This window comes from Gallus gallus, chromosome 6 (genome assembly GCF_016699485.2).
Source record: "Gallus gallus isolate bGalGal1 chromosome 6, bGalGal1.mat.broiler.GRCg7b, whole genome shotgun sequence".
Lineage (NCBI taxonomy): Eukaryota > Metazoa > Chordata > Aves > Galliformes > Phasianidae > Gallus > Gallus gallus.
Window position 1 is genome coordinate 20,527,783 of NC_052537.1, and position 19,710 is coordinate 20,547,492.

At 41.7% G+C, this 19,710-nt stretch overlaps 2 long non-coding RNA genes across 3 annotated transcripts; one reads left to right on the forward strand and one right to left on the reverse strand.

Annotated features, from left to right (window-relative positions):
- The first annotated feature begins 910 nt into the window (after nucleotides 1–910).
- LOC124418398 lies at nucleotides 911–8,924 on the forward strand. The gene is made up of 3 exons (XR_006939693.1): nucleotides 911–1,020; nucleotides 5,641–5,794; nucleotides 7,717–8,924. It is a non-coding gene; the product is annotated as an uncharacterized LOC124418398 (long non-coding RNA).
- On the reverse strand, nucleotides 8,655–19,461 carry LOC107053662. Of its 2 annotated transcripts, none has more exons than XR_005861008.2 (4): nucleotides 19,338–19,461; nucleotides 10,035–10,172; nucleotides 9,900–9,952; nucleotides 8,655–9,819 (listed from the first exon to the last, which is right to left on the reverse strand). It is a non-coding gene; the product is annotated as an uncharacterized LOC107053662 (long non-coding RNA). The 2 variants fall into 2 exon arrangements; XR_001467121.4 differs by having other exon boundaries at nucleotides 9,303–9,798; nucleotides 19,338–19,459.
- Between the last annotated feature and the right edge of the window lie 249 nt (nucleotides 19,462–19,710).

Consider the following 19,710-nt stretch of genomic DNA (forward strand, 5'->3'; position numbering starts at 1 on the left):
GCTGCAGAGTGTTGCTCCACGCACAGCCTTCACAGGAAGGAAGAAATAGCAGCAATAGTGCTAGTGCTGGCTGCCAACCTGAGAAATGCACTGCACGCCATGGCCCTGTTCACCTTTGCCTCCTTCCAACCCATGAACTAGTCTGGTAAAGAAAACAATTTGCAAGGCAATAATTTTTAATCGCTGTCACCAATTAACAGCCACGAACCCAGAGGCATAGCAGAAGATCAGCTATTATTTGTCCAAGAAATATCTCAACCATTTATTGAGCCCTACAGAAAAGGTGGGAAAAAAGCCACTAATAAAGATTTATCTGAAGTGTTCTGCTTGTCTGAGCAGATCGCTGGTATGAGAAGATCACACTTTGAAACTGAACAGAGCAGGACTTTCTTTCATTTTTCTACAAAAAAGAAAGCAATCTTTGGCTTTATAGATTGAAATGAAGTAGAGAGAGAGATGGGAACACTCACTTTCCTGGGTCCTTCCCTCATTATTCTTTCTCATCTTTTCTGATCCCTCCTGTGTTGCTGTCTTGTGTGTTTGTGAATGCCAGTAGAACTAGAGGGGTTACTGGATGGCATCTCTCCTCATACTGTATTTTAAGGTCCTTCAGAGAGTTTTCAAGTCACCCTCCTATCTGATGTCATTTGAACAGCTTTTTCTATAAGATTTATGATAGGTTCAATTCTAACTCCATCCCTTTTGCAAGCAACAATTTATTTCACTTTATTGAAAAGTAATATTAGAGGCAGCACCAAACCCAAAAATAATCTGAAGTTTTCTGGCAACTAGAGGAAGGTTGTAACATAAGACAGGGAAAAATCTTCCTGTTACTGACCAGCTCAGGGCAGGTGGGGACTGGCATGGCCCCAGTGTAATTTTAGCCCATGTATTGCATGGAAAGTAGCTTCTTACTGCCCCCGCTGAAGCACAGAGTGTAGCATGATGAGCTAACCTGATGCATGGCCATCTTTATGCTGTACAGGAAGGTGGACAGAGCTGCCATCGCTCCTTCATGAGGTGTTCCTTTCTGCCTGTAAATGCAGTTGGGTTGGGTCAACTTGGGTTGAAGTAAGTAGAGCTTTCTAGTCATGGAGATGCCACCTGAGAATCCCAGCTGAGGCCAGGGTTAGTTCCTTTAGCTTTAAACTTGACATTTTATCGTCATGTTTTTCCAGCTGCTTTAACCATGAGCCATTGGTATTGGAGTCAATCAGATACAGAGGTTTACTTGTGTGATTGTTCTTATCTGTTGTCATGCTTCACTAGTTTTCTAGGTCACATGATATGATGGGAAAGGTAATTTTCTCCTTCTTGGGTGTTAGTTATTCCAGGATAGGATTAGCAATACCCAAAATTTATTGCTTCAATAATGTCTGCAAAGCACTATCTCATCACTGGTTGTTGTGTTGGCAATTACCATAGGCCTGGGGCAGATTTGGGTCCCAGGTTTATGTCCATAGCAGAATAGTTGCTCAGCACAATGTTGGCTGTACAAGAAGTCTCTCTCCAATATCCTGCAGCATCACCAGGCCTTGGGAATCATAGAATGCCCTGGGTTGAAAAGGACCACAGTGATCATCCAGTTTCAACCCCCCTGCTATGTGCAGGGTCACCAACCACCAGACCAGGCTGCCCAGAGTCACATCTAGCCTGGCCTTGAATGCCTCCAGGGATGGGGCAACCACAACCTCCTTGGGCAACCTGTTCCAGTGTGTCACCACCCTCTGTGTGAAAAACTTCCTCCTAATATCTAACCTGAATCTCCCCTATCTTAGTTTAAACAGTCCTGTCGCTGCCCCACCTCATAACTAAGTGAAGTGAACAAAAAAGTTTCATTCTGTGGCTAGACAGGTAGGTGGCTGTTCTGCTCTCTGTTATTGGCTTGAAGCTTACCAGACCCGATATCTGAAGTATGATTCAGCTGCAGTACCTACAATGTACATTCTTTCTGAGATGGTGCAGGAAGGAAAGCAGCATGTATATTTGCATGGGCTAGAGGACCTACATGATCTTCTTGAAATATCTGGACTGTGGGCTGTGGGATGGATAATCAAAAATAGTGGTGAGGCATTGGAACAGGCTGCTCAGGGAGGTGGTGGAGTCACCGTCCCTGGAGGTATTCAAGAGCTGCGTAGATGTGGCACTGAGGAACATCTGGGACATGATGGGGATGGGCTGATGATTGGACTTGATGATTCTAGAAGTATTTTCCAGCCTTTATGATTCTCTGATTTTCCTGATGCATCTTTCAGTAGTTTGGGAAGTTCATGAATCCAAGATTACATTCTGTCTATCATGTTTAGTAGTCTCAGCCATTTACATTTTTTAATTTCTTTTGCTACCCTGTTTAGACTTACATCCAACACCATGCAACAGTGAGTTCCACAACTTAATCTTGTAGGGGGAAATTAAAAAAAAAAAAAAGCTTCTTCATTTTTTTATATCTGATACATTCTTGCATTCTGCGAGTGAAGTCTGAGAGACAGACTCATCCCTGCTTTCTGCTTGAGTCCTTCTAATGTCCTAGCCCAGTGCTGGACTAGTGCCAGTAGTGGATAAACATGCATTTCCTTAATGTGGGGAAGTGGGACATCACATGAGTATTATCTTTGAATTGCCTCTGGCTGGTTTTGCCAGCCATCTGTCCAAACTCTGCAACAGTAGTCATTTGTTTAGGTTGAATGTGGTGCTCTGGTTCAGATCTGTATCACTGATCCTTTCCACAGGATCTATCTTACTCCCTTCCCTCTGACCAGTACATCCCAGCACAGAGCACTCATAAACCACATGACGCACTGAATTGTCAGATTTGTAGTGTGAGAGCTTTCTCCTCCTGACACTCTGAGAGAGGCTTGCTCCAAAATGGCCAGTGGCCTTGTGCTCAGGGGTTATACACCAATAAGGCAACAGTCCTTGGGCCAAGCAACAGAGCAAGAACTTGGCTGACCATTCTACAAGTGCCTTAAATGCCAGCTACTGCTGCTGCCCAAAAGGATCTTTTCTCTTAATTCTGAGTAGAGAAGCTTTTATCTGAAAGCTCATGTTAAAAATAAATTATATAAAGAAATAAGTCTACCTTTGAGACTGCTACCTGAACTCATGCAAGTGATAGATCCTAGGTCTGCTCTGCTGTGATGAATCAGTGGTCAGGCTTGCATAGGCATTCTGAAAAGATGCTTCTGAAAATCTACTAGTGAGGCAAGCTAAAAAGACTCCAATTCATACAGGGAGAAACATATGAACTAGACTTTTTAAAGGACTAACCGTTGTGAAGTATGGTAATTTTCACCATGTGTATCTTATTTTCAAGCTGTAATTCAGCCAATTTCAGTTAATAAACTGGATTGTGCATTTGTTAACAGCACTCTTTTTAAAGAGAAGTCATAATAATCACATACACATGGAAGTCATTTTCTTCATCTTATCAGTTGTTCGTGCATGTAGGATATTCCCCTACTCTAGTTTCTCTGAAGCAAGAATTATTTTAGTTCAAAACATGATTCAAGAAAAATCAGTTAAGCAAGCTTATTTGCTAAGCAGCACAGATGAAGTGAGAATTATTGTTGCTCTGTATCAGATCTATTCTGGGATTTCTGCTAGTGGAGAAAGCTGGTGTGCTCTGGACCTGCCCACGGGCCTGGTTATGTGCCATAGGACTCTGGAGATGCAGCTCGGGGACCTGCATCACCTTACTTTCCTTCCCTGTTCCAATCTTTCCCAGAGTGAGTGTATGTTTCAGATTTTTGACAGACCTATGAGCGGCTGTCACCCAGTACAACCTTGCAAACAATCTTTTTCAAACACTACTCTCCAGATAGCATCATTCCCATTCAAACTAAGTCAAACTGATGTATTTTTAAGTCCCTATTACAAAAGATTAAAAAGTGTGTACATAAGAGTTTAAAGGAACAAGGACTTGCTGCCAGAGCCGATGGGAACTTTACATCATAGTCAATTGTTTTTAACAGTTGCAAAACAAAATGTTCTTTTTTCCAGTTCATTTAAGTTTTATGATGAGCTTAGCCTAAGCTATGACTGTATTACCAGAAGGAGGTAAATACTGATGGATTTTCTGTTGGAATATGTGATTTTTTTCATTGCTGTGCATTAGCTTTCATGTGAAGAATCATTTTAATTGACTTAGTCTTTGCCTAATTAATGTAAGTATTTATAATAAGTGTTTAACCACTCAAAAAGACTTCTTAATAATTGTCTGCTGTTGCTCCCCTGACTTTCAAACTGCTAGCAAGCCGAACAACATGAGATACATTTACTCCCCTGGAGGGGCACCTCGCTTCACATAGAGCTTCACTGACATCAGTGAGTGTCCTTGTTATGTCTGGCAGCAGCTACCAAACTGAGATTTATCAGCCCAGTTTGATTCTGGCAGTTCCAGCAGGGTCACCAGCCTGACAGAAGCACAATTGCTCATGTAGTTTATATGGTCACAAGTGGGATAAAACTGAGGAAAAATTGAGAAGGGCTGAGAATAAAAGCTAAGGAGCTGTGAACACAGATAGTTCAATCTGGCCTTTGTTTATAAATAGTGATATTGAATGCCATAAAACTACTGGAAATGTTTCGTCATGCAAAATAGAGGAATGATCTTTTGCACTTGAAGATCATCACTTCACAGTGGTCTGTGGGGACAGGATAAGGGAATATGGACAAATGGAAAACATTATGCCTTGTTTGTTTTCAGCCACAGTGTTATAAGGGATTTTCCTTTAAAAGACTTAATCCTAAACATAACATTTCTCCCAAATTGTCCTACTTGTTCTGCTCTTTCAAAAGAACCATCTGACAAGCATTTACCCTTGTGTTTGCTAAATAATATAGTAAAAGCTCATTTTAAATGCAGAGCTAATCCTACAGCATTTCCTTTCTTTTCATCTAGTTTGTTGTTTCATCATTTTTATTAAGTGCTTAAGAGGCCATAGTCACTTTTGTAATAGTCAAGGAATAGGAATTAGTTAAGTTCCACATCTAAAAGTAATAAACTTGTCAGAATCTGTAGAGTCTGATAATAAACAGCAGTTTGTTTTGTGATGATAACTCCATCCTTATAGAAAGCCGCACTTCATAAAACTTGAATTGAATTGTTTCATATGCCTGATTACTGGAAATAAAGATGCCAGGCACCTGGGAGATTGGTCGCGGGAAGTTGTAAGAGCATGTAAAGCTCAGAGCAAGCAAAGCTCTCCAGCTCTCAGTCAGAAGATGCTCTGTAAAGGCCATCTATGGCTATTGAGGGAAAAGCTGTCTGTATTATCAGAAGCAGTGAAGTCTGGTTCCTGTGAATAGCAATTTTAAAAAGACAAAATTAATCTTGGGCACTCAGCTCAGAGGTTGGAGGACAAAGAGTGGAAATATGGAATTCCAGCTTTTTCCTCCTTTGAGGTGTTTCCCCAGCTTCAGGCTGCTCATGACACAAGTGCAGAGATTAATACCACTGTTGTTCATACTGTTTGTTGCTTACTTTTTGCTATTTCAGCAATAGAGAGAAGCCTTAAACACTTAATGCTCTCACCTGGAGGGTTATACCAGCAAGGGACAAGCCGAATGCCTCTGTGAGACTGTGCTGTGTTACTGCAGAGCCTACAGTGTAGGACATTCACATCTGCTTTTGTTATTCAGGTTCCAAATGCAAGGGTCCACCTGGATGCTCAGGTCATCTGTGAGGGTCAAGAAGAAGCCAGGACACAGGAGGGCCCTTTCCTAGTTGCAGCTCATGAGAAATGGTCTGCTGAATGTTCAGTGTGACCAGATGAAGACGAAGGAGCTACAGAGGGTGAGATGAAGAGCGTGGGCTTTGCTTTACACATTTACCTCAATGTGCACAACATTTTAAGGGGTTGTGGCAAGAGCTTCCAAAAGTACATCTGAAACACTGACAACCTGGGCTATGAACATCTGGCTGTACACAGAGTTGTCTTGATCTTGGTCAAGGCGTGTGGAAAAGATTCCCAGCTTTCCATTTGATCAAATGACAGTATCTCTGCAAAAGTGTTAGAAGGCTGTTTTATTACCTCTGGGCCCATCAGACTGTGAAATTATTACAGCTAGAGAGTTTTCTTCACTTTGTTTTTATTCAGACAAGAGTAGTGAAGTCTAGCAGAAACGTAGTTTCTTAGCTTCACACTTACAGGTGTCTGAACAGGCTGTGCTGTCTTTCTCAATCAGTACATGGTTTCAAACTGACCTGGAGGGTTAAATGTGACTTTATTTATACATATTGCCTTTGGAATTTCTAGTACGGAAATTGGAGATTGCTTTGGCTTCAAGAGTGAAGAAGATAAGGATTTTAGTAGTCTTGCTTTTTTCTTTTCTTTTCTTTTTGTTCTTTTTTTCCAACTAATGAGGCTGTAGCTGGCTAACTAGTTCTGTGTGTGTAGCTGGTTAACTAGCTCTAACTCCAAACTCTGTGTCACTTTAAACTATGTCACTTCTTTAAGTGGGAGTTTCTAGAAAGTAAAAATTAGGAAACACCAGACATAAGAACTTCAACTGTTGTATGAAGCTAGTTTTGTAATGTACTTGCAGACAATCTAGAGAAGTGACAGGATTTGCCTTTAGTATAGGTCTTGTTGAAATAATTAGCACTAAAGAGAAGAAGCTTTAAAGAGCAGAGTACTGATTTTCCATGAAATATTAATTTCTAGTAAGTCGTTTAAATTAGAAGTGTCAAAAAAGGAAATTGTTCCAAGACTTCTTCTTGTCTGTTGAACACTTAGTTGGGAAAAAAGAGGGGGAGAGGAGAAGAAAGTGTTGTTTTGGTTTTGCTTTCTTTTTTAACTTAAAGCCTTGAGCTGCAGCTTGCCATGTTTGTACTGTTGATTAATCCCATCACATTTCTCTTGCAAGTCATATGAGGCTGACCAAAACTCAGAAGGAAATGTTTGAAATGTATACCTAAGTCCTTTCTCTCATTCCAGCAATATGTATTGTGAGATATTAAGTAATGTAAACTAGCAAGACTGACCCAAGTATTGGTTAGCACTGTTCTGGAAGATTTCTTACCATCAAATCATGAGAAATTCTTCTCAGTTGACTGGCTTTATAGTAATAAGATCTCAACTAAAAACAAAAACAAAACAAAACAAAAACAACCTCATACTGGGGCAGTGTTTGAAAAATTCCCTTTGTACTGTGTTGTAGCAAGCTGCCAGGCAATGTCATCCAAACGTCTGTTTGGTAGCGGAAAAGATTTTCAGTGAGACTTCCTACTAAAATGAGGTGTTATATATCCATTACAAAAGCATCTTGTCATTTTAAATTAGATTGCATACATTTAATTTTACTTTGAAAAAGAAAACAAGGTTCACACCATTTATAGTTTTCACTTCATATCACTAACTTTTTATGTCCCTTTTCAAACACCTTTCAGCAAAAACTCCACCATGCCACTGATTTTAGGCAGAACTGTTTAAATTAAATGGGTCTAGATTTATACCACAGAAACTAAAGGGCACTGTGGTACAACTCAACTTGCCCTCTGGAATCTGCTTTCCCATGTGAGCTGAGTTCACATGAGCCCCACGTTCAACACAGTGAGTGCTTTGCTCACCAGACAGGAACAAGCCATAGGAGCAGATAGTCACTGTAACATGAACAAATGGAAAACTACAGGGATAAGAATGTCTTGTGTCCTTGACCTGTGCTTTCAGTTGTTCAGCAATATGTTATCATCCATAATTTTTACTTGTGTTGCAGAAACATATAGGAGCTCCAGTATGCCTCAGGACGTGATGCAGTACACAGACTCAAGAGACCTTTTCAGTTTGGGATGTGTTTGCTATGATGCATAGATGCTCAGGCATAGTCCTCTGCCTGACTCTCATGAAAAATGTGCACTAGAGCCAGAAGTGCTGTGTTTCTGGCTGCAGAACCCCACAACAATGTACAGTGAAGAACATTGGCAGGACCACATTCAGCCTTAACACAGACCACATTTCCCTCCTTAATCCAGAGGTTCCATCTTTAGGCCCATCCAAGAGGTTTCCATAACTGTTCATCAAGCATGCAAGAAGTAAGGATTAAATACTTCAGAGTCACTAAACAGCCTTTAGTTTCCTAGAGCATTTCTCACCAGATTGTAAAAATATAGAACAAGGACTCTATATTGTGGAAATTATATTTTTGCTAGAAAACAGGAATAAACTCCTCTTTCTTATCTTCCTTGCAAACTCTTCCTTCAGATTGCTGAGCAGCCTATTTCCTTATTTCCAACTGTTAGCATTCATTTAGAGTTTTCTGCACCATGCAGATTGCCAGTCTTTCTTACCTTCCTTTTCCTCTTTCATACACAATTGCAGTAAAGAGAATTTGTTCCCTCCGTAGCTGTCACACTGCACACAGAGCCAATCTACCTCTCAGCAATGCTACTGAGTAGAACAGGCACAAAGGAGTATTCTGGAGTGTCACCTCTCATGGGCAGGACAAACAGCTTCCAGCCACTTCCTAAATGTATGGTTGTTCAGGGACAATGTCACCCACATCAACATACAAAATTCTGCTAACTCATATCTCAGATTTTTGTAAGTATTGTACACATGCATATTAAAGATCGTGATTTTTTAGCTAGGTATTCACCTGAGTGGCTTTAAGTGCTTTTTGAATAGTACAAAGAAAAGAAACAAACAACACTTCTAAAAGAAACTCGCTGCTCAAAGCCGATACATTTGTAGCCACCCCTTTCTCGATGTAGCATGGAGAACCATTATAAACATAACAAATAAATAAATAAATAAAGGTAGGGTTAATAAAACAACTTGACAGAAGTCACTATGATGTTAATACTGCTACTTAAGGGATAAGAAAAGGAAGGGCAACTTTTCCAAATTAATTATTAAAGTTACAAAGCCTTTATCACTGTGTTGATTTGGGGGGGGGGGGGGGTGCACCTTTCAGATATGTTTATAAGACACGCCTGTTTTTTTATGGCAACTAAATGATTACTGTCTTTTCGTGGTGTTGTGTTCAGTGGGACAGGCAGTTCTGGATGTTCAGCATACCTCTTGTGTGCATCAGATGCTGTCAACATTTTGGTATGGAATTACCCGGGTTCTGGATCTCATAGCTCTGCAGCACCACATACCTCCTGTGGGCAGAGTGAGCAGACAGGTGCATCGTCCCTCTTGTGCACCTGTTCTGGATGTATTTACTCGTGTTCTAACTATTTTGCATGTGCTAAAAGAGTCCTACAGAGCGAGGAAGCTGAGCGGTTTAGCAGAGGGAGTATGAAAGTACAAGTTTTAATGGTTATGACTAGAATTATAAAAATGTGGAACAAGAAGAACTAAAACAACAAGCTTAATTGTTTTTATTATAACTAGCAATTTACTAAGAAGCAGTTTGCTCTTAATGAAACTACTCAAATGAGTAAAATGGGCAGGAATTAGCTCGATAGCTCTCCAAGGCTGAAATCTCATCATGTTGGTTAGTTATTTATCCAGAACATTTTGTTTATTACTTTATTGTCCTTCACAAGTAACTCTCTCTTCTGATTATATGATTGTAGTACCTGAATGTACAAATCTAAATAATTCAGCAGATGCTGCCCTCTGTAATCTGAATTTCACAAAGAGTCGTGGGTAATTTTTCTAAAAAGGTTTTCAGAAACACCTTTCTCTTCTGCTGCTCTCTTAAATCACAGTCGTTGTGTGCCACCCAGAGTTGGGACAGCAGAGCCAGGGCACATGGCAGGCTGCAGGGGAGCAAGAGTCACCGCAGTCCTCCTGTATCAAACAGCATCCTCTTCCATGTATCTCCAGAGATGAGTGACTTTAAACACAGCTAAATAATAAATGACTCTTCCTGTGACAAAGCAACATCCCCAAGGAGTTACAGAGATAAAACGTGTGGCAGAAAACTGATAATATGGTTCACATGCCTACCTGTAAGCTTTTTTTTACTTATGATTTGCTTCCAAACAGATTGCTTTCTCATCCTGTGAAGGACAAAAGGGAGGGAGGGATAAAGAATGGCAACTAAGTCCCAGCTTATCTTGCTGGCAACTTAAAAAGCCTTACCTCAGAACATTCAGTGCTAAGTTGTCCCTCTTCTATGGTTGCTTCTTGTGGATCTGACATTCCTTCTTCCCCTCCGTATGCGATAACACTCTGTATTCCCATGTGCTCAACAGTATTTTTAGCACATACTGCAATTCCCTAGATGGAAAGCAAAGCCACAATGTTGTATCTCACTCCAGTGGTATCACTTCAGACTGCTGCCATGTGCTGGTAATTAAGTCATACATCCTTAATTATATCAGATACATACTAGGATGGCATTCTTTGCCCTAGAAACTTGATGTGGTGTATCACGTGTCAAATTACACTACAAGCAAAAAGTATACACTGTACTTTCTTTGGGCAATTCTCATAATATAAAACATATGTGAGCATTCCCTTCCTGTGCAGCTAGGTGCCAGAAGTGGATTTGGACTCCAAATCCCAGGTCAAAGGGGTCCCTGTCTGAGTCTCCCCTGTGGGTCAGCCTTGGTGCCCTTCACTGTACAACACCTACACCAGTGGGGTGGATGCCAGCCTGGAATTGGTGCCTGAAGTACAGACACAGAAGGACTGCTGGGCCCAGGCATTGCTGCTAGTCCTTGCAGCATCGGGACATCTTCTCATGAATGTTCTACCACCCTTGTTTGGTTTTCCCTCATTGCAGCAGAACCAGGTGACGGCAAAAGGCATACCTGCACACACAAGGGAAGGCAAGTGGTAGAATGACAGCTGGTAGCTGGAAGGCAGGAAGGGTGGACAGCTTCTTTCAAACAGCAGAATTTGTTTCTACTGTCTGGAAGCTTTCATGGCATTACAGCCTCTGCTGACTATCACCAGCATGGATAACTTACAAAGGAAATGCCCCAGTTTATATTAGTCTCACTTGAAGACAGCTACAGAAGAAACTCCTAGGACATTGAAAGCTCCCACCCTAGGAAAAACTTCAGGAAAAAGGTGCAATCCTTAATTTTTCATTTATCTTTTCAAAAGCAAAGGATTTACAAAGAAGAACCCCTTGTGGGTTTGTTTGCTTGTTTGTTTTTGCTGTTGTTTTGGTTTGTTTGTTAGTTTGTTTTTAATTGCCAAGTGAATTTAACATTTTGAAGTTCGGATTTGTACAACACTGAGGATTAAATTTTTAAAACAAATATGATATGGATCAACCTCCAGACCTGTAGAGTTAAGAAAGTGAATCCCCGAGTTTTCTGTAAATAAGCTTTTGCAGAAATAGTTCACAGAGCACATAATGATCAGAAAATGCTTGCTATTTCACAAGAGCAATAGCAGGAGGGGAGGAGACCTCCTGACAAGGTTCCCATCAAATGATGGCATGAGCTGTGTGACCTTCCTCACAGCATACTGGAGTATTTGTTTGAAAAGCAAGCTCCTGCTGGTATGATTTCAAAACGTGGCCATAAATTGGTTCTCATCTATAGCTATCTGAAACCCGAAGAAATTAACTCAGGTTCTTCATATTACTTCATTCTGACAGGAAGGCCTAAAACATCTGCATGTCGTGATTACCATAGGTGTGTGTTGCTAAATCTTGGCCACTAAGTGCCAAGTGATATAGTCTTTTTATCTGTTGACATCGCTGAACATAATATGAAGTAATTACTGATGAATGCCTCTATGAAGAAGTGTACCCAATGAATGCTGAAATTCTGTCATTCTTCAGAGGCAAAAAAAAAAGATGATTGAGCAGTGAGTACATTACATTATGTATGAGCAAATGTATAATCTTGTCTTTATTCATTTTTGAAGCTAGTTGAATTCCATGGGATGAAGAGATCTAATCTTAAAAAATATTTGTTTGTAACATTTTTGGTAAATTCTCTTTGCTTTACAAACAGCTGGAGTATTGCTCTCTAAGAGGGGTAGAATAAAGAAGTCATTGGTCACAGCTATCTCTGAGAGGAGGCTCTTCCTCACCTAATTGGTAGCAGCAGGCTATGGTGCTGAGGATTTTGTCAGTAATATGTCATTATTTGGGGTGATGTTATATCCACTCGAGGAGTTCTCCCTCTCTCTCTCACTTCTGGCGAATCCATTAGGATAGTTCTATTTCACCCCAAATGAGTGTTACTAATGAATGTTGCTAGGGGATGCTGCCCTGGGATTATTACTTCTTATTCTCTGCTGATAAGAACTGTAATGTTGGAGAACGGGGGAGGAAGGGAGGTGATACAGTAAGCTTCTGCATTAGTTGGAAGTGACTAAAACATCTGCAACCACTGCATAAATAAGCCATTCCACACCTTTAAAAACTTCAACACACTCTATTTTGGGAATAAACCAAGCATCTGTGCTGACAGCTTACGTGCCAAGTTTCAGCTTGATGAAAATTTGAGAGGTCCTGGATAGAAACTGTGAAATATCAGGAGTTTATAAACAGTACCTGATCCTAACTGACATTCCAAATAGATGGTAATTAAGCTGCAGTATTTATATAGTACACTACTTCATACACTGGAAAGACAGAAAGCAATCTCCTTCTTTAGAAGTACCGCACCAAGTATATGATTGGGTCACCTGAAAGGTTATTATAAATAGAACAACTTGGCTGAATACAAATGACATTATAGCTTGGTGCTGCCATCTTGGGAAGGAGTCTGTACTCTAGCTGTGATCTCCAGCAAATCAGATACCTCTGTACTCAGCATCAGCAAATTCTGTATTATCAGCTGAAAATATGGGAGACGGTGCTATATGCCCAGCCCCTCTACAGGCTTTGCAACACAGGGCAGATCTACTCCCATCTTCTTATCTGCCTCTTCTGCTAGGCAGAGGCTCATAGAAAACTCTGCAGGACCCCTCCTCTGCTCATTTCTTTTCCTAAAGTGGTGGGGGGAGCAGTGCAAGATGGAAGAGTGAGATGAGCCCCATCCATCACCCAGACTTATAAGGAAAGTCATGTTCTGCTCACACCAGCGCTGGCAAACAATGCTGTGAGATGAAGCCAGTCAAGAAAAAAAGCTTTCAGATTTATTTCTGGGAGACAGATTTTAGTTTCAAGACTAGCAATGGTTTATACAGGGACCTGCCATAGCTGTTAGTTCCAATATCTCTCATTTATACATGAAAAGTGTTTGTGGCATCAGGATTCTCTACTGCTTTGCTGTGTGTCTTAGGGACTTCATTGAGTGAGGGTTTATAGACCCAGTGTGGATCTACAAGATTATGTAGAGGTGAAGATCTTTGTGAAAAACACTGGAAGACTTATTTTTTGAAGGAGAATAAGTGCAGGAAAAACATGAGGGGGAAGCAGGGAAGTATTTCTTAAAAGACTACAACTCAGGAAGAAGTCAGATACATCAGTCCTATTATCTAGACCAATGCTTGGTTTCTATAAATTTCTACCACTGGAGCTAAACACTGTTTCTTTACGTTATTCAGTTGTGTTAACATCATTCTTTTTGTTCCACACCCACCGATAAGACTTTATTGTGCTTAAAGTTTGAAAAGGAGGTTTACTAGAATAGAAACTGTTTAGGAAGAAACAAGTTCAGGTTGCCTGAGGACACACCCGGAAGGCTGCTGTGAGGTACAGCCACAGGTGGGTTCACACATGGCTGCAGCTGAATGTGAGGAATGGGATTTGGGGAAAAACATCCCTGGGGTGTAATCCACTGCAGGAAAAGCCCTTCCAGCATCCAGCAGGAGAGGTTCCTTCTCTGCTTTGGGTTCGTGTAGATTTGTAACAACAGATGAAAAGCAGGGCTGGGCTGCCTTACAGAGCAGCTAGAAAAGAAAGGCTGGAAATTAGCAGGTTCGAGAACAAGAACAGAGCCCTTCAGTGGGTAAGGGCACTGCTCCTGCCCTCTGATCGCACTCACTGTTGCAGCTGTCAGGCCTTTCCTCCCTGTGCAGTTCAAGACCTCTGTATGTTACTCAGACTTCTCTCATGTATAATAGTTAGTCATTGTCTTTTTAAGAAATAGGAAACACAACGAGACCCATCACGTTTAGACATGACAAAGGGAATATCAGATAATGCATTAAAGGTATGAAATGCTTAACAGCCTGCAGGCATCCAGCTCTTAATCTTGCCGACACTAACATATGAGATTGATAGCGCAGATGGCACAGGTACAATTAGTTCTCCAAATGAGCGAATTATTGCACACGTGATCCGACCCCAGACTTCCTATTTTCGAAGCTCAAACTCAAAACAGATCGCAGCAACGCCCCGTGCAGAGCGGGGCGGCGGGGTGGGAAGCGCCGAGCGGGCGCTGGAGGGAGCTGCCGCCACGGGCACCGCGCCGGCTCCGACAGCCGCGAGCGCAGAGGGAGAGAGCGCTGCAGGGCTGTAAACGGCATCTCTCGCTGTCACTTCAGCTTAAGAGCGTCCTCTCTTTTTAAAGCGAGACAAGCTAGTTTTCTAGCTCGGGAGGTAAGCCAAAATCTGTGAAGCTGCGCTGAACAGAGATCTTAATTCTAATCAATGTTGTATACTTTATTCCCTTTAACATGGCATACTTCTCTTTATTTTATGTAATGGTGAATACCATTTAAATAGAAACTAAAATCCTGTGCCTAATATCTGCCTCTATCCCATTAAAAAAAAAAAAATGCAGGAGAGACACGACAAAGGCAGGGTGTATCTGGTGTATCTCTGAGCCTCAGCTGTTTTCCCTTGCAGCACCTGGGGGAAGATCATGCCGCTTCTGCAGCTCTTAGTAGGTTGAGTGAAGTTAGCTAAGACTCAATTTTTAAGATTGAACATGGTGGTTAAAATATATTCAGAACAAAAGCAATTCACAGCTAATGCCAATTTTCTGGAAAGAAAAACTGGAAGCCTTATTAAAAGTGTGTGGTTACTAAGGTCACTCTCTTCACCTGGTGAATTTTTCTCTCATCATTTCTTCTGATGTTATCATCGGAGATAACCTCACTCTGAGCATCACTCAAATATCCACAGTGTTTTTAAAAACAAAGGCTAATTATTTCTTTCAACCCAAAGGTCCTGTTCCCTGGCAAGGGGTAATTTAAAATTCAGCTTACTCTGGTAGACAAAAACAAAAAGAGTTAATCAGTGACCTAAAAAATCAGCTGTTGCCTAGACACCAGTGACCAGGAGCCTTTTACAGTTTGCTGTTACAAATGCTGTATTGCACCAGGCAGTAATGTCAAGGAACCTGAAACGAAAATGTAACGGTGCTGAAAAGACAGAAATGCTTATTAGCTCTTCCTTCTCTGTACTAGGAATGCACGAGCAGGATGTAACCCATCTGATGATGCATCTTCAATCAAAGGTTTGTCATTTACTGAAGAGAAAGGTAAAACTGAGTATCTGACAGTACAAAACAATGGCTGGGTAACTTGAATGTAAGTGCCTCAGATGAATTAGCTGATGAGTTCTCTACATCACTTTCCGTTTTATAAACACTTTAAGAATGGGTATCCCCAAACACTGGAGGATGGGCAAAGAGTAAGAGAGACCTATAGATCAGTACTTCTAATGTTAGTCATGTGGGAAACAGTGCAAACATATCTGGGGAGAGTTTGAGTTTATACTGCACATGTCCTCCTGGAAAAGAGGGAGCTCTTTTACCTTGCAGATGAAAGCATGTGGTCCAGGGATGGAAAGCTAGACTAAGACAAGCTCAAGTTTGACATAAATTCCTATTTCCAGCAGGAATATCAAACATAGTTGAACTAGCTTATCAGCAATGGTAGATGGATTTACCATCATTCAGATTCTGTAAGTCAAAATTCTACCTTAGTCTAACTTGAAGGGAAATGGATGGCTGTCACCAAGGGATGTCATACAAGAGTGGGGTCATTCCTCCCAAGTGCTGAGGCCACGCAGTCTCAAAACTGGTATGGGGCAGATGTGACCTTCCATCTTGCTTTATCAGTGACGTGGGCAGGTGGCATGGGAGGGCAAAGCAGCTCAGGAGTTCAGAAGTCACGAAGTCCCTATTTTTGATACGATTCACACAGCAAGTGTGGTGAACCTTCCAACTGTGTTGGCAGCGTAACCGGTGGATTTTGATGGAATCCTGCCTGAGTTCTGCTAAAAGGTCACTGAAGAAGATGCTTTTTTGTAAAACATTTCCATTTCAATGAATCAGGTCTTTCTGTTGAAACTGAAATGTTTTGCAGAAAACCTGTTGTGTTGGACAACTTCCAACCATTTATGTCTCTCCTACTCTCACAGAGAAGAAATGGATTGTCTCCAGCTTCCCCTTTCGATGCATCAACCCTCCTATGCTTCCTCTTGTGCCCACTCAGGGTCCATCTCATGAAGCACACATCTGTTAAAGGGTCCAGATATGTTTGTACTAGGAAGTGTAAGATCTTCAAAGTATGAGGAGGAAGAAAAAGTACTGCCAAATAAAAAGACACAGTACAGCTGTGTGATGCAAGTGTATCACTAACCGAACATGAGTTCAGTCCATCTTTTCTAAAAGAAAAAGGCCACTTCAATTCCTGAAATAACAGCTTGCCTCAGAGATCTTTGACATTCCTGCAAACACTAGTAAAGAATTTAAAGGCCATTAAAAAAAAAAGAAAAAGAAAATAGCAAAGCAACACCATAGTTGGCAAAAACCACCACTAACATTCCTGCATTAAACCAGAGCTGAATTTGGCTATGGTTGAATATTTTGAATTCAGACTGTATAGGAAGACATGACCAGGTACACTCAATTATTTGTCATGAAAATACTAGCCAGGAAATTTAACTTTGTGTGTGTGTGTCTGTGTGTATCATTCCAAAATGCCAGTCTCTGTGAGCATATCTATTACTTGTAAGCATTTACTAATCATTTGTGAACAAATGTTAGCAGTTGGTTTGTTTCCATCTGTCATTCCTGTCACTGTCTGTGCCTGGCCACGTCATTGTACAGAGATGTGCAGTTGACTTTTTCCTCTTCCTGACAACTCAAACTTTTTAGATAGGTTAAATATGTTTGAGGATAATTGTAAAAAAAAAAGTTGACAGAACCATCTCCAGTTTGAAGGGACTCACTACTAAGGTGATATTTTTCTCCCATCAAGAAAATATGTTCAGGGTCATGCACTGCCTGTATCCCTCACATAGTCATTCAGGGGAGTTACTGTAGTTTATATATGCTTATCTGAGCCAGCAGTGGGGCATGCCAGCATGGGGTCCAGCACAGGCTGCAAACTCATCCAGGAACCAGGGCGAATGTGTAGGCCTGGGCAGCATGTTCTTGGCACGAGGAACAGTTGGTGACTGAACCCCATCTTCCACCAAAATGCCGTGAAGGAGATGGCACCATGTGATTTAAGATTTTTAAGCCGCTCGTGTGAGATTCTAAAAAGCAAAGAAATGGTCTCTGGAAGGATAAAGGAGAGAATGTTGAGGATGAAAAAGCTACCACTGAGCTAAGCCAAAACAATATCAACCTCAAACAAAGAACTGGAAATATGAAAGTTGATGCAAACAAATGGCTTGCAAACACTTTCATACTAAAGGTACTGACTGGGCATGGAACTTTGTCTGGGCTTCAAGGCCAACAACTTTGCAAAGTCTTTTAAACAGGAGTTACATATCTCTGTTTAGTTTTGCAAAGTTTTGGATGTTGTATATCCCACAGATCTTGTCTGCTAGTAAACAAACTATCCTGTTTGCTGACTGCTCCATTGCCCACTACCCTTGTTTATCACTTTGGCTACAACTGATTGCGTGGTTATGGGCATTGCCTCATTACATGTGGCACTGCTGCAGCCAGCCAGCATCCATCCATGCTTGCAAATTTAAAGCCAGCGTAGACACATCTTTCCCATCCATGGTTTCCTCCTGGACTGTGAATATATGAGTTATATTGAAATACTTTCAATTAGAAACCCTAGGCAACAGATGTGTGCTTCCTCTATTGGAAGTAGGAAAATGCATTTGCCTTCGGTATGTGGTCCTTTTACTCTCTTACAAAAATAAAACAAACATTTTTAGCAGTATATTTCTGCCTATTTTCCTAATTGTTATGACTAAAACATTTCCCCTGAATTAGTTTAGTTCAGTAGAGTATGGTAGCTTAAAATAGCACAGGATATTTTTCAATATTTTGTGGACAGCAAAAATTGATGTCTTGCTCTGGTGTTGCATTAGCTTTTTGTGAAATAATCCTGGTAAAGGGCTATTTCAGTATTTTTGAAGCTATTGAAAATCAGACTTCTGTAGCTCTATGGCAAGAAAAAAAAGAATAATAATAAAAAGCATTATTAATTCATTTGCATACTTGTTTTCCTACATTTCCATTCCTCTCTGCTTCTTCCCCCTCTGCAGGCTCAAGGGAGCAGATCCTTCCATGTTTTCAGTTGGCATGGGTCCACAGAACAGCTGTGCCAATTACTTCCAGTTGAGGACTACCACTGGGTGTATAGCTGCTTGTACTGAAGTTGTTGCAATTACTATCATTATGTTATTTCTTGGCAAGGAAAGGAGAAAGATAAGTGAGTGTCTGGGGTGCTTTGTTTAACTGCGGTGGGCCACTTACTCATGCCAACCACCGAGAGCTACTAGGAAGCAAGCACAGCGAGAAGTGAACTTCTTGGAAATTTCAGATTTAACACGGTAAGGAGACAAAGGGCCTTCTTAATGAAACCTAATATACTTTAGGTCTGCCAGTTCCTTCAGAAAGGGAAAGCATTTTTCAATGTGTTAGATTACTGCTGCACTACCTATTATGTGCTTGCTTTTATGCAGCTGACAGAGATCTTTACCACTGCTTTGACCTGCAGGAGCTACTCGTGTTAATGCCAGCACCGAGGAAAACTATCGCGTGGTTTACCTCCACCTGAGGAACCATCTTGATGACTTGCTCCAAATGGTACACAACTATTCACACACCTATGATCACAGTGCTGCGAAGGGAAGTCTTTAGACAAAATGAAGAGTGGGCTGGAAGCTTCAGATGGCAGCTAGGGGTGTGAAGGACTTCAGTGTCTTGTTGCTCGGCGTGCACAGCTGTGAGAGCCCTCTCACATCAGGAAAGCTTCAGGGCCTCCTTCTAGCAAACCAACTGCCCCCAGTGCTCAGACAAACATTGCATTGCATCTGGTCTGGATGTTGCATTGCAGCCAGTTCAACACAGCATGTATTGTGAAGATGATGTTTTCCTTTTTTTCCTCTTTTTGTACAGCAAAGCTTCAGCAGTTCCTGGCTGCAGCACGGAGGTACTGAACAGTTCACTGCAATGCTCTGGGGCTCAGACCAAGCGTAGGGCAGCGCCACCATCAGCAGGAGGGCCCCGTCCTACTCTAGCTTTGCCAATGAAATACGGAGAGAACCCTTTCATACTTAATGTATGTGTTTTACTCATTAAAGAGTGCAATTTGTGACAGTGTTACCTTGTGGAAAGACTGACTGCGAGTACAACATGCACCACCGCTCAAGCGTAGAGGTAAAATGGGAGTGCCACGCTGGTGCCCACCCCGAAGACCCTTATCCATAGTTTTGTTTGTTGCTCACGTACTTGCCAGGCAGCACCCCCTGCCCCCAGAACCCCCCACAGCGCGGCTGCGCAGTCCGCCGTACCAGCCCCGATTCCCGTACGGCCGGCGCCGCGTGCCCGGCCCCACGCCTTTTCCTTCACTACGGCGTTTCCGTAGCCGTGTCCTCCGCTGCCCTCGCGCGGCGCCTCCGGTCGCCAAGCGCGTTTCTACGAGGCGCCTATAAACAACATGGCGGCAGCGGCGGCGGCCCCTCCGCCTGCCCACGGGC